The sequence below is a fragment of the Electrona antarctica genome, assembly GCF_951216825.1.
Source record: "Electrona antarctica genome assembly, chromosome: 21".
NCBI lineage: Eukaryota > Metazoa > Chordata > Actinopteri > Myctophiformes > Myctophidae > Electrona > Electrona antarctica.
The window spans coordinates 33,437,583-33,463,028 of record NC_136802.1 but is presented as its reverse complement, the minus strand read 5'-3'; the positions used below and the strand labels follow the sequence as shown (position 1 = coordinate 33,463,028).

The window sequence follows — 25,446 nt, the reverse complement described above, 5'->3', positions numbered from 1 at the left end:
GTGTGTGTGTGGGGGGGGGGGAATCCTCATGTGTCTTAGACACTGATGGTGTGTGTGTGTGTGTGTGTGTGTGTGTGTGTGTGTGTGTGTGTGTGTGTGTGTGTGTGTGTGTGTGTGTGTGTGTGTGTGTGTGTGTGTGTGTGTGTGTGTGTGTGTGTGTGTGTGTGTGTGTGTGTGTGTGTGTGTGTGTGTGTGTGTGTGTGTGTGTGTGTGTGTGTGTGTGTGTGTGTGTGTTCCTTTATTTACCCAGGGAAGTAGCTGAGCACAGGTGCTCATTTTCAGCAACGCCCTGCACATAGAAACACACAGACAGACACGCATTAAAACCTGGGAGCTGACCAGTATACAACCACATTCTTATACTGTTGGCCACTAAGCAGCTGGGGGTTCTCAGTGCCTTGCTCAAGGGCACTTCAGTGGTGTTGGGTGAGTGATGACAATCACTTCCCCACCCAGATTTTTCCTGCCCGTCCGGGGAATCGAATCGGCAACAAGGGCGCTCCTCTAACTGTGTGTGTGTGTGTGTGTGTGGCGTTTCAAAGAATGAGCCCTGGGGTTGGATGGGCGAGGTTGGGCTGTCTGTAACTCGGTATTGATCTGACCTGTGCACACACACGTGCACGTACACACAAGTACGCGCACGTGTGCACCATACACAAACCCTTGCACTATTCGAGAGCTGTGGCTCGGCTGCACATTAGACATTGATCCAACATGAATCATGCCTTTGATTGTGTGTGTGCATGCGAGTGTTCAAGTCTGATGCCATAATTATGTGTGTGACTTACACACAGGAACGGAGAAGAGTAATGAGTGTGTGTGAGTGTGTGCGCGAGCGCAAACTGCTGTGGCCAAAATATTGAAAAATACGATTTTGCATGGACCCAAAGTTTTAGTAATGTTTCAAATGTTGTGTTTGTAATTCCGTTACTTTTATAACTCTGCTCAGCACTATAACGACTAAACGAAACGATCAATTCACAGCAAATTGTCACACGTACAGTACACACCCTTTAGATATTTCTTTACATTTCCGTCATTTTCCCTTCATTATCGCCCATGAGATGTATTATGATGTCAGTCTCTCTGCTTTGCAGCTGTTGTATGAGCTGTGAGCTCACGTCTCAAAGGGAAACGGTGTCTTATGAATTATAACCACTTAAGCCCCGTTTCAAATTATGAAAATAGAAGACACGTGAGCGTGTAGGTTGTGCTTTTTCAAAACAATTTTGAAGACATTTTTGAATATTTTGTGAAACATTTTAACACCTTGAGGGCCCGGACCTATTTAATCCATTAATAAAATGTGCCCATCATTTATAGCGCCCGGACCACTTTTACCGGGGGACCGGAAGTTGTTGTAAATGTCTGTGTAGCAGCTAACAATAGCCACACCACTCTAGAGTTGATCGACAACAACGGGAGGTAAGAATAAATCTATCGCGACTAGCGTCTAACACCGGATCTTTTTTCATAATTAGACGGGATGATTTAGATCGCGAGTTATGACCGTGAACTTGAACTTGACGGTGATCTCCGTCTGGAACCCTTAAACTGTTAACTACACGAATCTGGTACGGGGGTCCCTGGCACAAAATATTTTCAGATGTGGGTATTTTGTCCACAGTCCACGGACGGTGTGCGTGTCCACATTAATGCATACATTAATTTGGGGTGGTTGAGAATCACATACTGTTTTTAAACGCAAATATAGCTGCAAGCAGCGATATGACGGGGCCAAGCAATAAGGAAAATCGCACCCGTGTGAACCGAGCGGTGCAGGTTGCTCAACAACACCGCTGGCTGGCTGCAGTTATAGTTATAGTGCTCAGTGTGAATGGCCCTTTTAGGCTGCTCAACAGTGCCACTTACAGTAGGTCACCCAGCGGTATTGCAGCTGTTCGCACGACAAACAGACCCGCTTATTGTGACAGATGTGTTCCGCATTAGTCAAGGCACATGTGTAAACAAGTTCCATGGCTTATTGCTAAAAAAACATCTAGGCAGAAAATCAGGTTTAAGCTCAAAATTGCTTTGTAGAAACAAGTGCCATGGCAAGTGGCCAAACGAGGCATGAGTTATGCCTGTTCAAAGGTTTCATTTTCTTCCCTTTGGCCAATTGGAGTAAGAGTGGTGATCAAAGTCCCTTCGGGCTTGGCCCCTTAATTAGAAAGCATGCCCAAATAAGCAGCTATAAACAAGTAAAACAAAAAACCAAACCTCAATATTTTCAAGCAACTTTACAGAAAAACAAGCGTATGAGACTATGAGTATGCCTGGTCACTTTCTTACATTTTGACTAATTGGATTATTCATTCTAAATACTAAAACAAATCAAATGAATTTAATCCCGCAATAGGGATATCTGGGCATAGCCGTTTCCCCGGTGCCACGCCCACATGATGTATTGGGTGGTTGCTATTGACGGTAGAAAAGAACGATGCTTTATTCTTAATGTATGTAACTGATTTATGAACGGCAAAAAAGCCTGATGTCCTCAGCGACCTGCATTAGCTGTGTTTAAACAATCCCCAAATTGTTTTGCTTTGTATATTTTCAGATGTAATTGCTAGTCACATTGTTGATTGCTAACAGATTACCCGCCGGGTGTGATGTGAGGTGATTAGCGGTGATTTTGTGCACCTGCTCTATGTCACCACTCCTTTAAAAGGAACTTACATTCAGTCACTCTCCACTGGATAGCCAAAATGTTTGTCCCCTGTTCAAAATGAAAGAATACATCTTTTTAACTGCAGTCTTGGTGTGTGTGACCCACTACCGTTATTTATTTGATAGGCAGCCATTTCCCCATAGGCCTACTTCGTCATCCGCTTCTTTTATTACATCCATTTATTGACTTATTGCAAATGGCCTGAATGGGGATGCTAAAGTGTGAACATGAAAATGTATAAAGGCCATCAGGTGCTATGGGTCTTGTTATGAAATTGATTATAGCACGCACGCCACGCACGCACGCCACGCACGCACGCACGCATGTCTGACATTTAGGTAAACATGTGCTTCCCCTGAGGCATTTTTTTTTCTTCCTTTTTGCTTCTTCGTCTGTAAAACGCATAGCAATTTCGGCTTCAGTACAATTAGACGGAAAACCTTTCCATTATGCTGATCTTTCTTTCTTTCTTTCTTTCTATTCTCTGCCCTATGGTTGTGATATTATAGACCAGACTCCTCTCCTCCACATGCTTTGTTGTTTTCTCCCTGAAAAGCAGACATAAACAACCCTCGCTTGCTAATTATGCGTTGTCAAGAGAAAGCCATAAATAAATAGCCAGCTAATTAATTTGTACCTTGTCTGTGTGAGAGAGAGAGAGAGAGAGAGACGCAGTCAGAGTCAGAGAGAGATATGTGAGAGTGGGAAGTGAGAGTGAAAGTAAGAAGGAACATGAGAATACTGTACACCATTGTTGTTGTATGAGGTAATTCCCGATAGATATTTGGTGTGTGTGTGTGTGTGTGTGGGGGGGGGGGGGGTGGGGGGGGGGGCGCACTCATGTCAATTAGTAAGCCTACAGGGTTTAAGACTTTAAGTGGTTAATTTTGACGGCTTGCACTTTGGAGAAATCTCCTCAATGTCAAGGCATCATGCAGGAGCGTTTCAGTGGAAGATTCTGTGAAAGAAAATGTGTGCTATAGACTATAGAATCAATACCCTAGTCATATTATTTATGATATCCCTCACGGTCTGCATTTTGGCCATCTCTACTTTCCAATACGTGCCACTGGGGCCAGTGCGTATTGAATGGGGATCGATGCTAATGGCAGCTAGCTTCTAAAAATAGAGCTGTTAAAAAATAATGGGCAAGCACACAGTGGGTCTCGTACAATGTTTTATTCAGCGTGGCAGGCAGGGCCGCATTTACCTTCCCAAGGGCCCCCGGGCTAGACAAAATTTCAGGGCCCCCCTGGGCTGCGCGCCATGCGCGGTGCATCTCGGTCACGCGGCCGGAAAGAAATTGTCGTATTTTGTTATAATTTCGCTGTAATTTTGGGGTACCCAGCCCCCCCAAAAGAGAAAGGCAGACAGACAACTCGACATTGGCAGGGGTTTCCACAGCTACCCCACAACACAGCATCACTGTCTGCAGTGCAATCAATGTTTTAACCATAACACTAAATATGCATAAATCTCACTTGAATTGGATTGCAATACTTTACAATTTCAAATTATATAAAGGTTTTTTTTGATGGGCTAGGGTGGGCTGCAGCCCACCCTAGCCCATCACCTTACATCACCTGATCACCTCCTCGATGTTGTAAGATGATAAGAGCGCCCCTCACACGGGTGTGTTTTTTGATATTTAGTCGACTAAGACTAAACGAATAAATGGTGTGTTATTCAAAAGACAAAGACTAAATCAAGGTATTCTGAAAAGATTAACACTGGCGGCGCAAGTGTTGCGCGAAGCGCGGCCAATCGGTTAAGCCAACCTCTCGGGTTTGCCTCAGTCCATCAGTGACTTATGGTGACACTACACCAATCCACAAATCCACACACGAGTGCATGTGATTTATTTGTTTTTTCCGGAAGCCGTTCGTTCGTCTGAATTGCGACTGCACTGCTGCACACACCGGGGTCATGTGACACACACCGGGGTCATGTGACACACCCCCGTCCCACACCAGTGGCAGTGACACGCAGAGACTTGGTGAATGAACAGAGAGGATACTGGCCTGGGCTTTGCCTGTTTGATATACAACTGTGAGCATTCATGGTGCACTCTAAATCGACTTCAGTTTCAGTAGCTCTGTCATCGACAGAATTGCAATAGCAAATGTCCGCAGTCTTTATTGAGAGATTAGCGAAAGATGCCATCGATTGGATGTAACTGTAAATAAACACTGGCTGCATGAGAGATGATGGCTGCATGTATGTAAGGACTCTATTGAGACGGTCCTTTACTGCCTTTGTCTGCATCTCTTCCCTATAACTCCCTGTCCACTCCAATCTTTGCTTCTTGGCTTCTAGTTTGTCTTTTTCTTTCCCCATTACTGTACTGTACTTTGCTCCTCCCCTCTCTCTCTCCCCCCGTCGTTCTCGCTCTCTCTCCTTCGCTCTGACCGTGCCAGCTCCTGACATGAGTGAGGGCCCCCCCTCTGAGATGGAACACAATGTCAAAGCATGCCTCGGCTCTCTCCGTTGAGTGGGAAAATTGACTTGGATTGTCTGTGGCAGTCCCCACTTTGAGCAGCCTGTGGCCCGCATGATGCGTACGGTGCTGTGCCAATTAGTTTTCTCTCTGTCTCTCTGGCCCCTTCCCTATACCCCATCCTCCGTCCATCCCTCCTTCCTTGCACAATGATCACATGGACAGACAGACGGGGGCACACACACACACACACACACACACACACACACACACACACACACACACACACACACACAGTAAAGCACACAAATCACACACACGCACCCACAGGAACACACATGAAACATTTGCACGGCAAACACAAAGCTGCATGTCTCTCTCTATATCGTTGTGTGCCCCTGTCACCGCCGTCATTTATTATGTAACGGAGTCACATCTCTTTCGGTTATTTGCCCGAGCGGCGCATGCAAGGCAGTGAAGGGGTCACATACTGTACTGTAGGCTGGTGTGGCAGAATACACCCAGCTAGGAGAAGGAATCCAGTACGACGGAGCACGCAGCACTATAGCTGGATGGGAAGTTGCAGGCATGTGGACATACTGTACAGTATAGTATGTGACATATTGTTAGTCATATCTGCCTCCACAGTGTCTCGCCCTAAGCATCTCTAGTTGGTAAAATAAACAGTGCAAGCTTGAAAAAAATAAAAATAACAAAAAGCGCTCAAGGACGGAGTGGATGAATAGGGAAGGGTTCTCTTCTATATGTGGTTTTCAATTTTCATGCCGAGGCCCATTATTTATTCAGCATTTGAGCACCCTTTGATGATATTTAGCCTTGACTCAGACCCAAAACTATAAAGAATATTTTTTGTTATTGTTCCATGCTGTATTGATGTTTGTACCATATAGGAAAGATAGGCAAACATTGATCAAAATAACAATTTTAACAAAAATTTAACTCTTGAGAGCGTCAAATGGACCGGTTTTATTTTACACTCTCAAGACTTATACAGATCTATAAGGATTTGGTTACCAACTCTCCATCATTTAGTTGGGGACCACCTGGAACCTCCTCAAGGACCACTGGTTAAAAAACACTGTTCTATAGAGTTGTGCACACCAAATCAGAGGAAAACACAAGGCATCTCTCCTGGTAGCAAAGATACAAGTAAGACGCGTAAACGCGGGAAGCGAACGAAGCTGTTGTGGCAGTCTGACACACACACACACACACACACACACACACACACACACACACACACACACACACACACACACACACACAGAGACCTCTATCATTTCAGTTCGTATTGGTTTGCTCCCAATCTTTTGCCCTCTGGTGGCGGGCGGGTGGTGTTACAGCGTGACACACACACAGACAGACACACAGACAGACAGACAGTTTTGGCCAGCTTCTATAGTTAGTGCTCACTTTGTTCGCAATAACTTACTGTAACAAGCAGACCGGTATGCAAATACAACCCTTCTTCAAACATTATTTCAAGTATTGTTTTCAATGTGAATTATGTCGTTCTGTTGCGAGGATGTTTGTGCAGTTTAAAATTCACACACACAAAACATCCAAGTGCATCCTGTGTGTGTCCATGTCTAATAGAGATTTCTGCCTAGTTTGGGTCGATTTGGGTTATCAAAAAAACCGAAAGACGAGAATGGGATGAGAAGTTTATATTTGAGTAAAGATTAGTAGAATGCAGAGTCCCCTACCCCATGTCCCTTGGTATGGTATAAATCCTTAAATCTGGTACATCTGGGTTTTCGCATTTACTGTAAATATAATGTTAACATTTTGTTAACATTAATCGATACTTAGTAAAACGGACCTGAGTTGCAACTGTACTTTTCTCACTCTGCTCATCACCAAAAACGGCAACCTACAATTAAGTTCACGACCCGTCGCAACAATCGGCTGTATGTGGCATACGTTCCCCCGGTCAGAATATATAGGGAAGCCGGTGTTCGAGTAGTTAAGATTGCTGCCCGTCCTTCAGCAGACGCATGCACACGTTTGATGCGCTCTGCGGGAGCAGCCAGATTGGCGCGACAGCTAATGAATTGCGCTGTCAGTCAGGGAGGAAACGGATTTATTTACTCGTACAAATGGATGGATATGTCCTCCAGCCAATCCCGGGGGACGGGAGGGGGACGGTGGGGGGATGCAGCCAGGGATCCCGCCGCCCGTGAGCCACAGAGGCTTTTTGAGGGAGACGTGGTAACAGTGGAAATTGGAAGGAAAATAACAGCGAGGAGTCAGGGATGGATTAAATCAGAGTTGGCACTTTCATATACATCACACACACACTAGAAGCACATTCACACACACACAGGCACAGGTGCACATGACACACACACAAACACACAGATGCACGCACGCAAAAAAAAAACACACACACACACACACACAATGGGGCTCCATCAGTGTCTAAGACGCATGAGGAGCCACACACACACACACACACACAGTCACACACCATTTCCTCCCGAGTTCATTCCCGCTCTTTTAAATCCCTCAAACTCCCTCAATTAGAAGCTTCTCTTTGCAGAACAGTAATAGCCTGGCAGGCTGGAAAATTACAGACGCTGTCTGTGCTATCTTCCTTCCTCTAATACGCATGGGAGGTGATTGACAGACACACGCACGCACACACACTAGCTTGCGCCTGCACGGTCTAGTTCTGCAACAGAGCTACTGTTCGGATGGAACAGGAAAGACCTTGATCCAAAACACTGAGACGATGAGGCAGCGGGAGACGAGAGAATATCCCAAAGAACCGGTGCAGCGGCGCCGAGCTGGTGAAATAAAAATGAAGAGCGAGGAAAGAGACAACCTCAGGGTTGTGTGTGTGTGTGTGTGTGTGTGTGTGTGTGTGTGTGTGTGTGTGTGTGTGTGTGTGTGTGTGTGTGTGTGTGTGTGTGTGTGTGTGTGTGTGTGTGTGTGTGTGTGTGTGTGTGTGTGTGTGTGTGTGTGTGTGTGTGTGTGTGTGTGTGTGTGTGTGTGTGTGTGTGTGTGTGTGTGTGTGTGTGTGTGTCAGACAGAGACTAGTGTTCTGGCTTCATCAGTTGGCTAGGCTGCTCAGATCCGTCACAAGCGTTTATGTCAAGGCATGCATGCAAGCAAACGCGTGCACGAGTGCACACACACACGCACACTCAATCACACACACCAAACAGCCGACACAACATGGACCAGGACCACGGCGTCAGAAGGGAGTCCAAAGGTAGCTCTTTGAGAGTGAGACAGAGAGGAGGAGGGAAAATAACAAAGGCACCTAGCACCATGATAGATGGAAGGTTAGACACCCGACGAAGGTGACAGAGTGGAAAATAAACACAGAAGTGGCAGAAGAATGGGGGGGGGGGGGCTGTGTGTGTGTACACGTGTGTGTGTGTGTACACGTGTGTGTGTGTGTGTGTGTGTGTGTGTACACGTGTGTGTGTGTGTGTACGTACACGTGTGTGTGTCTGTGGGTACATGTGTGATGTGTGTGTGTGTGTACAGTACACGTGTGTGTACACATGTGTGTGTACACGTGTGTGTGTGTGTGTGTACACATGTGTGTGTGTACACTTGTGTGTGTGTGTGCGGGCGTGCGTGCTGAGCTTGTAGATCAGCAATTTTGTGGCTATTTGAATTGAAATCCTGAATTATTGTTTTGCTCTTTTTCAATTGAAATCTTGAAAAGTTAGTCAATTTACCTTTAATAATGTTGAATGATGAAACTGGTGCCGAGTACAATGACACACACATAGTACCAGATCTGTGCTTCAAACTGGTGAGGCGTGTGTTGCTGACTTGCATCGTTCCCAACCTGCATGGCCCCTGAGTATATAGGCTTATCAATGTATATGATGCCAAATTCTGACCAATTAAAGTACAATATGTAAAGCATAATGTGAAACATGATTGGTGGAGATACTCCTGTGGCGTTCTGGCAGTGCACACAAGACATTTAGCGCCGGCAGTAGTTTGCAGGATTAGCTTATAGACGAACCAACACTCTTAGACATGGTTACAGCTCCTGTTGAACTGTTGTGACATGATGTGATGTGTTATTTAAAACCCATTTTGGGCGGGAACCCCTTTTGGTGTTTTAAACATTATGTTATGATTTAGCTATTGAAAAATAGCAGATCTACAAGCTCATAGCGCGCCACCGAGTGGCGCGCTATGAGCTTGTAGGTCTGCTATTTTTGAAAAATCGTTAAAATGTGGCGCAAATCATTGAATATATATTTCAGAGCGAACATTTTTCCCTGGAACTACATATTTTGAGATGGGGGTCCGTGGCCCAATAGAGATAATTCTGGGGGTCCTTGACATGAAAAAGGTTGAGCACCACTGACATAGAAACATACGTTTTTCAGGAAAAAAAACTATGTTTTTTTTACCTCAGTCCAAAATGGGTTAAACACGTTTTTGAATATTTTTTTTTAAATATTTTAACCATACAAATCCGAGGGCCCCTTGGCTGGCCCAAAATCCTTTCATTTGGGGGTCCCTCCCTGACACGAAAGGGTTTGAGAACCAAGGCTATGGCTGCTATATACAGAATATAACTAGGTTATAATGGAGCATGGAATAAAAATGCCTCTCTCTGCAACCTCTGTGGCCTCGGCTCCATTCTCTCCTGGAGATAATGATAGGAATCCTGTGTGTGTGTGTGTGTGTGTGTGTGTGTGTGTGTGTGTGTGTGTGTGTGTGTGTGTGTGTGTGTGTGTGTGTGTGTGTGTGTGTGTGTGTGTGTGTGTGTGTGTGTGTGTGTGTGTGTGTGTGTGTGTGTGTGTGTGTGTGTGTGTGTGTGTGTGTGTGTGGCGCTTTGTGGGTGCAGCACGTCAAAACAGAGGAGGAATGCATATAGTCGCATTCTCTTTGTGACAATGGCTGCACGCACGCTATTAATCTCGCTCCCTATTAATCTCGCTCCCTGTTGTGCACCTGTCTATCTCCGGAGAGGTCTCCGAAAAGACGGAACTCTCTCCACCATCTCTCTCTCTCTCTTGTTCTAAATCTGTGCATGCTAATGTCCTTAGAAATGGATGTCCATGTGATGGAAATTAGAGACGAACGCCGCGCTGCTGTAATTGTGACAATGTAACAGCTTATCCATGCCATACATGTGTGTGTGTGTGTGTGTGAATGCATGCCTACATGCATGTATTAACCAAATCTGCAGAGCTTTGACAGTATTTTGGATACAATGTCAAGTCATGTCAATAATTGTAGGTATTGGAGCCAAATTATAAGCATATGTGTACATTCAGCCTACTGTATAAGGGTTAACTAATAACTATACAAATTGAGCATCACAGTTGACTGTGTGTCTGTCAAACCATTTGCAGTTTTACATCCACGCCTGTCCAGACCTGGGAAGAGAAACGGAGGCCGGCCGGCCCCATAAACACCATGGCTGTGTGATCTCCGGGCAGGCACCAGGAGACTCATGGGAATGCAACTGCACTCGCAGAGAGAAAAGGATGCCGCTGACCGAGGACTCTGGATGTCCCTCGTCGACGGCGTATACTCTGGTAAAGGTGTCAGGGATAAGTAAGTAAAGTATCTGTCCAGACTCCTATAGCTACATCCTGAAGTCTTTAACCCATTTTGACCTGAGATCAGATTCTAAAAATGTCTTCCACATCCTGACAGTTTTCTGAAAAAGCTGTGTTTCTATGTCAGTCGTTCTTCGATTTTTCAAAAATAGCAGACCTACAAGCTCATAGCGCGCCACTCGGTGGCGCGCTATGAGCTTGTAGATCTGCTATTTTTCAATAGCTAAAGCATAACATAATGCTAACACCAAAAGGGGTTCCCGCCCTTTACTTTTGGTGAAATGGAAGATAGCACTATTCATTTCCCTATAGGAAAGACCATGCCTACAAACAGATTTAAGGTTATTTATTTAAAAGAAACATGTCATAATGGGAGTATGCTCTGGTCTGGTCATGAACGAAACTGATATTTTCCGACAGAAGATTCTATACTGCCAACTACGTAAATATCCATACCTCCCGCCTGTGGTATATGCCAGCTATACGGATATATCCGTACCCCCCCCCCCCCTCTCTTTACACCATATATGAAGCGGTTGAGCCGAAAATCAGCTTTTAACATTGGTCCGGTTGTCCGTCACCCCCAGCACCAGGATATTTGCACACGGCCCCCATAGACCTCCGTTCAAAGTAGGATTTTCAAAGCATTTTAACTCTGAAAATATGAGCGCTGTCCTTGGTGATCGGCATTTGTGATTTTGTACCGCATCGCTCCCGACATGTTAACGTTTCTGGCGACGCTACCCTGATGATACTATGTGATTATTGGTGATCGATGGGGAATCCAAGCTAATAGAAACTGCAGGCTTTCTAGTCCTGAAAAGTTGCAATGCGAAAATGGAAGCCATCGTTCTCACGGAAATAAAAATCTAAACATTTTTGTAAAAAAAAGATTGTTTAAAAAAAATCTGCCTAACGATGATGTCACTGGTGGACGGGTTTCTGAATTGCCCACAGCCCTCCTATGAGACACAGACTGAGTAGAACAAAATTGTGATATTTTATCATGATTATTATTATTATTATATGAAAGGTTGAAAAGTGGTGAAGTGGTCCTTTAACGCTTGTGACACACCCATAAACGGCTATGGATAAGATAGTGTGGCATGATCTAAGGGCAGTCATGGAGTGTGAAGCTTAGATGGTCAAGGGCACTGAACGTGGGAGATTCGGCGTGCCAGCATGATCGACTAAGGGCGCACTGGACGCGTATAGGAGGAGTAGGGCTTTGTTGGCACTTTGTTTCCACTGTGGTCCTAATGACCTGGACCTTTGCCCACCAAATTCTAGACAGTTAATCACTGAGACAAAGTGGGCATTTTGCTACTTCTCTAGTAACGACCTTGATAGACACTTTTTCATGATTGGCTGCCTCGAGGCTGCCTCTAAGCCAATGGGAGACTTACCCATAAAACCTAGTCTGAACGGCATGAAAGCCCATACTCTGAAGTGACGTTGGACGGACAGAGCTAGTGGTAACATAAGCTACTGTTATGAGCTAACTGGAGCCAGAGGAAAGCCATAACACAAAACACAGTGAGTGAACCAACAAAAGAACTTGGGAAAAGAACTTGGGAAACGAACGAAAACAACGGCCGGGTGGTTGTGACAGAGAAACCAACAGAGGAAAAAAGAAAATATAAAAAGGGAAAAGATGCACAACGGAGACGGCCTGCGGCAGCTATGACTCGAGTCATTCTCGTTTTATTTTATTTGAAGAAACATGATGTTTATTTGAAGAAATATGAGAATGGGATGGACGCAGGCCCTACTCGCATATTATTTGTGCTGCCCCCTCCTTCCCAGTGCTGCGTTATGTCATGCAGATTGGCTATACTTTCGCTGTCTGTGAGGACATGCACACACATGGGCATGCGGTATTACGTGGTGGAGCCGCGGAGAAAATTGTTATATTATGAGGGCTGACTTGGCACTTTTTGGCACATTTTGTGGCGCCCCTCAGCGTGTTGCCCTACTCGCAGTGCTGTGGTGGATTATTAATAACTCACATCAGAGTCTTTAAGAAATAATCGAGGTCGAGAGTGGACTGAAACAATGTCACTTTTATTACAAGGAGTGGTCTGTACCAGCCCAGGGAGGTGCACGTATGCCAGCCTCCTTAGCTGTAGAAATGAGTCTCTCTTATACACAATGAAGAAGCACTAATACATTGGAGGTGTGGTCAGTGGTCAGTGGACATGGTCAAACATGGTCTTATGTAGGAATAGGTCATCTGACAGACAACCAACAGGTGGTCTGCGATGACTCATGTTAATGCAGTGACAGTTAGTATTGTCATCTTCAAAATACCATTACAGTGCGTATTGCGCGTATACAGTATACGTTGCGATGGTGCTGGATGGGCGGCCGCCACGCGATGGTCACGACAGTCGCATAAAAGAACATCCACATCTCACATTGTGCTCCCATGAGAATCTGTGTAGCTTCAGGGGACTTGGATTAAAATACCAAGCACCAAAACAAACTGCTCGCTCGCACGCACGCACGCACGCACACAATGTTTTTACGGTGAATTATTAACAGAAAGGAAGTTTTGTGCAGTTCAGCAAGTTCATATAATGTTTAATTACAGTGTTATATTAATTATTGAGAAATGTGCATGTGAAAGCACAAGAAACAACCGGTCCTCAGGCATGGCGTGTTAACGTGTGTTCATGTGTGTTGTACATGCCTGTAAACGTGGATGTTAACTTATCAATCAGTCATGTTGGCGCCTGGATAGAGACCATAATGCCCTTTATTGGCAAGGCGGTTTTCTACCCACGCACGCACATACATGCACGCATGTTGTCAAATACAAATGTGTGCGTGTGTGCGTGCGTGCCAAGAGAGAGAGAGAGTCGAGGACACTTGTCTGGTCAGATTCCATTGAAGGTGCCTAGGGATTTAGCACAGCAGATACTGCCAACCCTTGTGGTGTATGTATGTGTTCACTGTATACGGACAGAGCTAGTGGCAACAGAAGCTACTGTTATGAGCTAACTGGAGCCAGCGGAAAGCCATAACAAAACACAGTGAGTGAACCAACGAAAGAACTTCGGAAACGAACGAAAACAACGGCCGGGAGGTTGTGACAGAGAAACAACAGAGGAAAAAAGAAAATATAAAAAGGGAGACGGCCTGCGGCAGCTATGACTCGAGTCATTCTCGTTTTATTTTATTTGAAGAAACATGATGTTTATTTGAGGAAATATGAGAATGGGATGGACGCAGGCACGTCGCTGACGTTGCCCTACTCGCATATTATTTGTGCTGCCCCCTCCTTCCCAGTGCTGCATTACTGTATGTCATGCAGATTGGCTACTTTCCCTGTTTGTGGGGACATGCACACACATGGGCATGCGTTATTAGTACGTGGTGGAGCCGCGGAGAAAATTGTTATATTATGAGGGCTGACTTGGCACTTTTTGGCACATTGTGTTGCCCCCCTCAGCGTGTTGCCCTACTCACAGTGCGTATTGCGCATATACAGTACCAAACCTGTGGGTGTGGCTGAGAATCTGGGGGTGTGTCTGTGGGTGTGTCTAATTAACAAAGGTACCTTTCAGAACCCATAGAGACCATTTTGAGATTGAGGAAGAAACTTAGGGGACAGGACTGTACGTAGCGATGGCGCTGGATGGACGGCCGCCACGCGATGGTCACGACAGTCGCATAAAAGAACATCCACATCTCACATTGTGCTCCCATGAGAATCTGTGTAGCTTCAGGGGACTTGGATTAACCCATTTTGACCTGAGAAAAATGTCTTCTACATTCTGACAGTTTTCTGAAAAAGCTATGTTTCTGTCGTTCTTCGATTTTTCAAAAATAGCAGATCTACAAGCTCATAGCGCGCCACTCGGTGGCGCGCTATGAGCTTGTAGATCTGCTATTTTTCAATAGCTAAAGTATAACATAATGCTAACACCAAAAGGGGTTCCCACCCAACATGGGTTAAAATACCAAGCACACAATGTTTTCATGGTGAATTATTAACAGAAAGGAAGTTTTGTGCAGTTCAGCAAGTTCATATAATGTTTAATTACAGTGTTATATTAATTATTGAGAAATGTGTGAAAGCACAAGAAACAACTGTCCTCAGGCATGATGGCATGTTAATGTGTGTTCATGTGTGTTGTACATGCCTGTAAACGTGGATGTTAACTTATCAATCAGTCATGTTGGCGCCTGGATAGAGACCATAATGGCCCTTTGGCAAGGCGGTTTTCTACCCACGCACGCACGCACATACATGCACGCATGTTGTCAAATACAAATATGTGTGCGTGTGCGTGCGCCAAGAGAGAGAGAGAGAGAGAGAGTCGAGGACACTTGTCTGGTCAGATTCCATTGAAGGGGCCTAGGGATTTAGCACAGCAGATCCTGCCAACCCTTGTGGTGTATGTATGTGTTCACTGTATGCTGCGTGTGCACAAGTGTGTGCGTCTGTGTACATACACCTACATGGGCTCCCGTGTTGCGCTCATATGAGTGGGCAGCACATTTGCATACATTGGCAAATGGCCTGCGGTGTACATTTCTATAAACTACCTGCCTATGATTCAGGGTTTAACCCATTTTGACCCATTTAGACGATTCTACAAATGTCTTCTAAATCCTGACAGTTTTCTGGAAAACCCATGTTTCTATGTCAGTCGTTTTCTAACATTTTCATGTAAAGGACCCCCAAAGATATATGTAATTGACCGCCGACCCCCATCTGAAAATATGTTGTTCCAGGGACCCTCCCAGAAGCAAAGATTTGAGTTAAAAACGTTCGCTCTGAAATAATATATATTATTCAAAGATTTGCACCACATTTAGACACCAAAGGGGGTTCCCGCCCTGGTATCAGAGATACCATCATGATACGTAGTTGACAATACGATATTCATTCATTCATGGTGATGATACGATACGATTTCAATGATTTAGAATCGATACAAAAACTATTTTAGCGACAATTCAAACTGTGTGAATTAACATTGCGTATGTGCAGATGAAACACAGTGATTCTCTGGCAAATACATGTGTAACGGTTGCAACAATAACAATTGCACAACCAATTATAGCAAAATGAGGGAGGTGGTGGGTCAGTATAGAATATAAATCACTAAAGGAATCGGTAAATAAGTTTAACTGCAATTTAATAAATCAAGAGCAAAATAAAGTTTCAAATAACACAATGTTCGGTTAATCCAGTCAAAGTAAAACAAACTGCCTCAAAAGGGTTTACTGGAAATCCCAAGTGTCATGTACAAACAAGGGACTAAATTCTTTTCGCTCCTATGCCACCAAAATGTGGAACGCCCTACCAACAGTCATTAAGACATGTGAATCCCTTGACTCCTTCAAAACCGATCTCAAAGGGCACCTACGGACGGCTGCAATTCGAAACTGGCCCCCGTAAAATCTGAATCGCCCCCCACCGCCCCCCCCTTTTCCCCTCACTGTATGAATTCATGATCTGTTCTGTTCTTTGACTATATAGAAGTGTCTATTTGTACGTCTCTAAATGTTGATGAATTGAACATGGTGGACCCTCTTGTAAACAAGTGTAATGCTTAATTGTGTCGTCCACTCACAGTTAACAGTCTTTGTATTGAGTTTGTGCTTGAAATGTACTGTAATTCTGCAAACTGTTAATAAATATTTCAATCAATCAATCAATACATTGCATTTGAACACATATGGACAAACTCACACCTTGGCATTTCACAGAGATTGTACACATTTAGCGATATATATACCAGTCGAGCAATATGGAATGGAAAAGTAATTAAACGCCTCTTTCTTGTCTCACAACATCGCACAAGTTCTTAGTATTATTTGCATTGCAAAACGATATGATGCGATATTATATGAAGTCAGACGATACGACGCGCGCAAGCCAGTGATAGGTCGATTTCCGGTTACGTCATCCCAAAGCGTCATACTCATCATCGCTCCGTCCGAGGGAAACCTCTTATGTCTTAAAAGTTATCAAAAAACGACGAATTAAACATATAAAACAAAAGGCGGGTTTAACCCATTTTGGGCGGGAACCCCTTTTGGTGTTAGCATTATGTTATGCTTTAGCTATTGAAAAATAGCAGATCTACAAGCTCATAGCGCGCCACCGAGTGGCGCGCTACGAGCTTGTAGGTCTGCTATTTTTGAAAAATCGAAGAACGACTGACATAGAAACATAGGTTTTTCAGAAAACTGTAGGATGTAGAAGACATTTTTAGAATCTGATCTCGGGTCAAAATGTTAACAGGGAAAGACAATGGGGGAAAAACAGGTTTAGCGTGTTCTGCAGTAAAACTATTAATGGCAATTATTTGAGCGACAATTAATCGTCAAGTGAAATAATGACAGCCTCATATACTGTACAGCAGTTGTGATTGGAGCGTGCCTTGTTTACCGCAACAGGAGATAAAATAATGGCACCAGGAAATCTTCCCTCTCGCTCTCCAGAGAGCAACAGAGTGTCAAATACATTCAGAAAGGTTAGGTGTGCAGAATGACAAATAGCAACAGGAGACATAAATGAATAATGAAAGCAGAATATTACGTATTCTGCTTTGCTCGTGATAGTATAGTACAACATCCTCTTGTTGTAACATCCTCTCTTACCTTTCTCAGAATATGCCGATGCGTTCTTCTAAATGTCAGATGGGAAATGTCTTGCGAAGGAACCTTTTGTGGGTTGAACTTTATCTATATTCTATACGTGTGTGCTTAAGGTTATACGTTGTAGAGCGTATACGTTGTAGAGAAACCCCCGCTAAGCTTCCCCCACTCCCACTTAGCCCCATAGTTTTTACAGCTCGCCCATTGATTTGCATTGGATTATCATGGATTTCCCACGTCAAAATAATCCTACATTATTGGAGCCAGGAACTTCCAAATCTTTTTCCAAATCCCGTCAAAAAGGCTGCTGCAGTATATTACATGTAGTATTTAGTAGCATTATTTAATACATTTTTGACATACAGTATATGTAATCTATAAACGTGTATGACGTAGGTCCACACTGATTCCACATATTATTCTTCATGGATTGATCCACGGACCCATATAGAACTCCAAGAGTGTGAAACCAAATGGACCCTTGGAGTTACCGACCTCCCTGTAAGGGTCCATTTGGTATCTCAATCATTTAGCTGGGGATCCTCTGGAACCCCTTCCTGCATGGTGCCCCCTTTACGTATATAAACCACTGATTATTAATTTGTGACTGTACGCTCAGTCACAAACCAGGGCTTGCGGAGTTAGTTCAGTCAGATATATACTCGATGCAGGACCCACATGTCATTTGCTGACGAGGCAATCAGCTGACCAATTGGGCGTGGTATTTTTGACTGCTACCACCGCCACCCCAGCACCACCGGTGGGCTCTGCTATTTCTGTGCCCCATGGGGGGGTTGTTATTGTATCTCACTGCTCTTAATGGTTATTGATGTTTGTATAATTGTGCTGATCAGGGAGAAAATGTAGCAGAGTCGAACGCCAAGATAAAATATTGTATGCAGATTCTCATTCTATAATAAATATTTGAGTTATCTGACTGAACTGTAATTTCTGTACTTTCCTGTTTTATTGACTCCATTATGTTTTCTTTGAACGATCAGTGGTATCCCAAGTGTTTTCCACAAAGGTAATGGAACAGATGCTAGGATGTTACGAAGTTGCAATGCTGTCCATTACATTTTAGTGTGTGTGTGTGTGCGTGCGTGCATGTGCGCGTGTGCGTGCGTGTGTGTGTGTGTGCACACACGTGTGTGTGTGTGTGTGTGCGCCACATTTAGGCAAGGAGTATACTGAATGCTTTGTAAAGGATAAAGCAACTGTGGAAGGAAACAAATACATTGGTAGTGTGTTCCAAAACCGAATAGCATCATTCTTTCTGAACTAGGTCGGCTATAGGTCTAGGTTTAAAATAGGGAGCTATTTCTTATTTCTTTCCTAATCTATTTTCTTTGTCTCTGCCTGACAATTGCGGTCACAAAGTACACTTCAAAACGTTCACCATGCCACTTGTTAGGATATAGGAATGTCATTATAAATACATTTCATAAATGCATGACATTTTAATGAGATGAATCATGAAGTACAAGGCCAGATTATATATATTTCATATATCATGCATGTTGCATAGCATTAATTTATGTGTACAGTTTTAGCCTGCTGCCTCCTGGGTGGTATCATGGCACTAATAATAGTTGAAGGGGGGTGGGGTGAAGCCTATTTAATCATAAAAAAAACATCTGTGAAACGCGATTGTGGGCGTATTGCAATTTATTTATTTTTTTGCATCGTTGGCAACTGCAATACCTTGAGACTGTCTTTGAGTTTTTAACACATTGAGAGCCCACGCAAAACTGCCCAAAATCACTTTCACCTAGAAAATCCATTCACATTTTTTATAATTCAGCTGAATGTGGAGACACATACTGCAACTTTTTATTTTGAAATGTTTTATAGTTTCTGAGTTATTTAATTTAAACGCCAAATGCATTCTCAATGGCGAAAACACAAACTTTGGCACCACGTAAAAAAATAAAATAAAAAATAAAATAAAAAAATATATATATATATATATTTTTTTTTTCAAAGACGTCCACAGACGTCTTGGGCTATGCACGTGCGGTAATACCCAAGACCTCCACAGACGTTTTGGGCACAAAATGTGTTAACAAGCTACTGTTTGTGTGCGAGTACTAGTGTACGATGGTATTGTGTGTGGGCAGCTAAGGGTTGTCTGGAGGGGGGCTGTTGAGGGGTTTGGGCAACTTGCAGCAGTGGTGGAAGTGAATTAAAGATGAATTACCCTCTCAATATGGAGTAAGTGCTGTATCTGCCAAAGCTGTCATGGGGAAAAATTAATGGATGCCAATGACGAGGCTGCAACAATGACTGGGCGAGGCTGGATGGAGGGGAGGGGAGAGACACTGGAACAGAGGGAATGCGGAAATACAGTGACCGAGACGTCCCATTTTGGTAAGCTGGGTGTCACGAGTCCCGACAAACATGTAAATGTCCCTGTTTAAAAACGCTTACATATAGACGTTCATCATGTTCTGTTCTAAGGTGCAGTCAGTCACTTGGTGTGAGACGCGTTATGAGCTGGTAAATCTGCTATTTTCACTTTCGGAAAGGGAAGGGGTTCCAGTTTGGGTTTTGGAAGCCTTGGTCCAAGACTGTCAGAGGTTTCTTTTATCAACTCTTGATATTTGTGTACCTCTGACAGTCATGGAGACTTAGCCAAAAACATTGTTTGGAATTTAGCATGGAATTCTAAACACTGTTTGGCGAAGTCTCAAGACGACTGTCAGGAATAGGCCTATCTCACAGCCCCCTTTCCACGCCCCCTTCCGGTAGATAGTGGTGTCATTTAACATTAGCATTTACACGTTTTTTTCTCTGGAGAATCTAAGTACATTTCCTAATGTAAAAATGTGACAGACCAATATTATTATGAAGCAAACAAGATGGTAAATCAGCTCGAACAGATAGAACAAACCTTACCTTGAGAAAACAAAAGTTGTAGACTTCTTAAATTACCTCTGTTAACATGTAGTGTCTATGGAGTGACGTCACGCTATCACCACTAACTCGGAAAGGGGGCGTATTAAGGGGGTGGGGAAATTCTGTGAGATAGGCCTATACACCCTATATACTATGTGGAAAGTGTGATGAGAGAGAGAGAGAGACCTTCGCATACAAGGTTTTGGTTATTATTATTATCTCTCTGAGTGAGATCAAGAGCTGACGAGCACACCCCTGGCTTAATGACTTAAATACTTCATTGTACTAGACCAATGATAACCAAAACCTTGTATATGCGCATATACAAGGTTTTGGTTATTAAAGTAATTTCAGATGGGGGTCTCTGCGGCCAATTACTTATTAATCGTCCTTAGAATAAACTTTGAGAATCGCTGGTTTAAAACGTCCCTGAACATCCTCACAAACCCCCGTTCCATCAGCATAGCACTTTGCTTTGCTGAAATTGTACCGTTTAATGGTGTGTGCCAGCTCTGAGAAAGACCTTGTACAGTAGGCCCTAATTCAGTCATTCATCTTCTTTCGCTTTTGCTCCATGAAAACATTTAATTTCTTGCGAAATAAAGCTCTTAAAAAAAAGTCAGACATCAAAGTCTATTATTACTGTGAGGAGAGGAGGGAGTATGAGGGAGAGATTGGAGCGTTGGAATTGACAGGGTGTGTGTGTGTGTGTGTGTGTGTGTGTGTGTGTGAGAACACACACACTAACTTTAGGATTCCGGAAACCCTTGACACACACACGCACGCATGCACGCACGCACACATTACTGTAACACTATAACGGCAAATGAGACTGTAATCCTCTGATGTTCAGAGAGAGAGAGAGAGAATGAATGCCAAAGAGGAGCAGCTTCAAGCACTTTCAAGCACACATTAAACCCTCTGTACTTGTGTAACTCTTCTTCTTCTTCTTCTTCTTCTTCTTCTTCTTCTTCTTCTTCTTCTTCTTCTTCTTCTTCTTCTTCTTCTTCTTCTTCTTCTTCTTCTTCTTCTTCTTCTTCTTCTTCTTCTTCTTCTTCTTCTTCTTCTTCTTCTTCTTCTTCTTCTTCTTCTTCTTCTTCTTCTTCTTCTTCTTCTTCTTCTTCTTCATGTAGCTAGTATTATGTGAGAAGAGAGAGGACAGACGGAGGTATAGATTGAGTATGTATACTGGGTAGACTAGAGCATTTGATGACGAAATAACAAAAAAATACTTTTATCCTGCATGAAGAGATGATGAATAACCCCCTTCCCCCTCCCTCCAATCCATCAGTAAAGCACAGCACTTTGCATTGCTTTGAACTTATACTCGTTATGGTATATGGGTCAGTGACGTGACACCCCTAAAAAAGTGTTTTTTAAAAACCTTTAAATAACAGGAATAAAAATGATTTACTTTTGTTCTACTCACTCTCATCTTTATGGAAACATATTTTGTTTTTAGATATTTTATTGGAATCAGAATTTATTCAGCATTTTGTTGTACTTGTGCCTAAAATCATCATATGGTGTGACATGACAATAATTGTTTATAACATGAAAATGGAGTACACCTTTCTTAAGTTACTCACTTTATCAAAGTCCTTTATCATAACTAACCTGTAATCCACTATACTTTTGTGAAAAGTTATTAAATCTGTATATTATTTTCGTAATCAACACTCAATGTGAGGCCCATGTTGTCTGTCTTTCAACATATTTTGTATTTATTGTGACAAAACTTTCTCTAAAATTACACAAATATTTGTGACTCTTCCTGATACTATTTGCTATGTAATCCATGAACATTAATGGTTTCATCATTAATAAAGGTATGATCTTTTCACTATTTGGAATGTCACTCCAAATGATTTAGTGTCACACCGTATGATCATATCTTCATTTTTCACCTGTTTTAACCTACCTATTAGTGAGTACTGAACTTTACAGATTGATTAAACAATTACTCAGGAAAAACAGCACCAGGAAAATTGCTTTAACATTGAATAACATGCAATGACTGAATAAAACTAAATTAAACATATTTTATTGTGGATAGTTGCAGATTTTAGGTGTAGCTGTTTAAAACAAATGTTTAAATGGACAAAAGAAACATGGGTCTTTGTTATTTATTGTTATATCTGTAGGAAAATACAGTTTGCATCATATGGTGTGACAAAAAAGTCATATGGCGTGACAGGCAGACAGTCACACCATTATGATATAGTGTCACACCATATTATGTTTTCTGCACTTAACATAACCTTGAGGCTACTAGTTACACATTAGCATGCTAACAACATGCTAGCTATAACAAAGCAACATAGATTTACATGTAATTATGACCAAAAAATCTAATAACTTTAGCTTTTTTAATGAAAAAGGTGTCACACCCACAGACACTCGGATGAGTCGCATTGGTCAGCGTTCCAACAAGATCGTATTTCATGGAAATGTTAAAATGATAATTCACCACAGACACCTGTCCTGCTATTGTAATGCAAGTGCTGAGCAGCCTTACTGAAGAAGGACCTCTCTATCCCATTGGGTGTCCAAACAATTGCCTGTTGAAATTTCCCAAAATGGTGTCACACAATATGATTTTAGTTTGGGGGACAAAATCTTTTTGATCAGAAATGACTGAAAACATTATGCTTGGACTTTGAAAAGATTAGGCTCACAAATAGACATCTATATTATATTTATGGAATTTTTAAAATAATTTTAGCATTTTTTCCCCTTAGTTTTATTCAAGTTCCTACTTTGAGAAACAGGGCCAGGACAGTCGCACCATATGAGTTTTGCTATGTTTGGTTGAAAATTCTGAAGAAATGAGGAATGAAATGTTTTAATCTTGAGTATGTTCACATGAAGCATAATGTCCTGCACAATATTCAGATGGTTTTTGACAAATATATTTTTTATTTATACGCGTTTGACACTGAGGACAGCAAAGGACAGCATGTCACGTCACCCACCCACATGTCTGCCAGCTCTGATACCTTGTGCAGTGAGTTCATTAATTCATCTTCTTCCTTTGATTTCTGAAGGTTGAAACGGTTTATTTTATTCTCATTTCCAAGAATACTTTAACTTGTCAAACTACCTTCAACAAAGTTAAACTCCACAACATGCATACATTCGTAGATCTGCACAGTATGCAATTTTCGGAATTGGCCCGTATTAATCCGCACTACTTTATATATTTTGTGAAGAGGATGAGAATTTAAGACTTTTATCAGATGCGTACAGCTGCACACTGTGTAGTGTTTCAGATGTATGATCGTTATCATGACTGACATGCCCGATGTAGCTTCCTTGATTTGAGACAGCCTGCACAGTCAAATCTACAGTATCAATAATCCCTCGCCTGAATCAAAACATATAATATGATACAGCTGTGGCACCTGGCCTGGGTTCAAACTTCAAACTGATTGGACTCTGAGCTGGGTTGTGACTGCACACCTGCTGTTCTACTGTGCATCCATGCCCACATGATCAATCTGTCCTTCCCACCCACGCTTATACACACTTGCGGGAGGCATGCAGGTCTGGTATCTGGCTTTTATGTTGTTGTTTCCTTTTGTATAATATACCTCATTCATCACAACAAAGGCACGATAAGCAGCATGTGGTTGTCTGGTAATATAATGAATGGAACCTTTTGATCTGAAACATCGTCTGTCCTGCAATTGAGCCTGTCACAAACACCTTTAACTAGGACGTCGTAGCTTAACCCCAGACAAGCCATCTCTTCTTAGCCTAGCTGCTTTATTGTTTTCTCTGCACTGTGTGTGTGTGTGTGTTCTCACATCTAAATGAAGAGTGTATTATGCAAGTAAACATAATGAATATTGTCATTTGTTATGGGTTTATCATTTCGTAAATCCATAGATATTCCAGCTATTTACACAATAACACATGCCATGACCACATTAACTAGTGACTGAGTTGGCAGTTATGACTCGTTTCGTATTCATTTGTGAATTGGTATTTTGGCACTCAAATGGATGATTGTTCCATTTACCACTCGCTGCACGCTGCTCCGATTGCCCTCTGTATTTTCAAGTGTTTCAAGTTAATGGTTTATTATTGTTGCCAAATTCTCTCACCGTAGTAGAGTACTTGCAGTATTACACTCAGCTTGCAACACAGCTGCCACTGGCAAATTAGCAATTGCCTTTTAATTGACATGCACTTATTATTTATTCGGAGAGATTCATTGAGTTTCACTCATCATAATTATCTGAAACCCTCTGTGGTTTGTGAAACATTCAGAGGATGCATGACTGCTTGTTTCCTTGCCAATGTGGCCAAAAGGCTAAATATTTCCCCCCAGAGTTGAATTGCTCTTACAACGCAAGCAACACAGACAGCCAAGAATACTCCATAGTACTACAGACCTGCAGTACAGTTGGGTGTCACCGATATTGTCCCTTATCATTTGACCCATTTAGGCCTGACCTCAAAATTTAAAAAAATCCTTCTAAATCCTCCAGTTAATATTTTCACGATTTTTCAAAAATAGCAGACCTACAAGCTCGTAGCGCGCCACTCGGTGGCGCTCTATGAGCTTGTAGATCTGCTATTTTCCAATAGCTAAATTATAACATAATGTTTAAAACACCAAAAGGGGTTCCCGCCCAAAATGGGTTAACTGTCCTTTTGCGCAGATCACGCAAACCTCAGCAAAAAGAAAAGGACAATATGGATGGCCTCCAACTGTATGTATAACTGCTGGATAGGCTCTAATCAAATAACATCCTCGGTGAACATGCATGGTCTATTGAAAAGCCATGGCTCTTCCCCCCATATGATTTAGAGTCTCCTATAAGGACTCTCCTATACGGTGGCATAATGTAAGAATGTAGAAGTACAAATCAATATTGTTGGTAGCAATGGGGCCAGAATGAGAAACAACCACTATCCCTTCTTGTAAAGTAAATTGCGTCCTTGCCATATATATCTGCGCTGGCTTTTGCCTCAGTGGGTGACAGATTGCTAGGCATGGAGTGAAATTGCTAGGCACCGTCCCTTCTCCTCTTCCACAGCAAAGTAAAGGTTACACCACTGTTGTGCTCAGCGAGAAGCATTAGCAGCTAATATCCTAGCATGAATCATTCCTCATCGACAAAGCCCCCCCGCCCTCCCACCACACGGATGGAATCGCGGTGTGCCTTGTGTACTGCCTCGCTGGCACTGACAAAAACATGTCACTCTCAATCGTCTTCCATTGACTGACTTCCTTTCTTCTC

General features: G+C 42.8%; 1 pseudogene across 1 annotated transcript in view; it reads left to right on the top strand.

Annotated features, from left to right (window-relative positions):
- The window catches only part of LOC306914341 (chemerin-like receptor 1), a 122,517-nt pseudogene that overhangs the window by 39,740 nt on the left and 57,331 nt on the right, over nucleotides 1–25,446 (top strand). Inside the window, exon 3 of the transcript in view lies at nucleotides 10,469–10,644. The product of the transcript in view is annotated as a chemerin-like receptor 1 (transcript). The remainder of the gene's footprint in view (nucleotides 1–10,468; nucleotides 10,645–25,446) is intronic.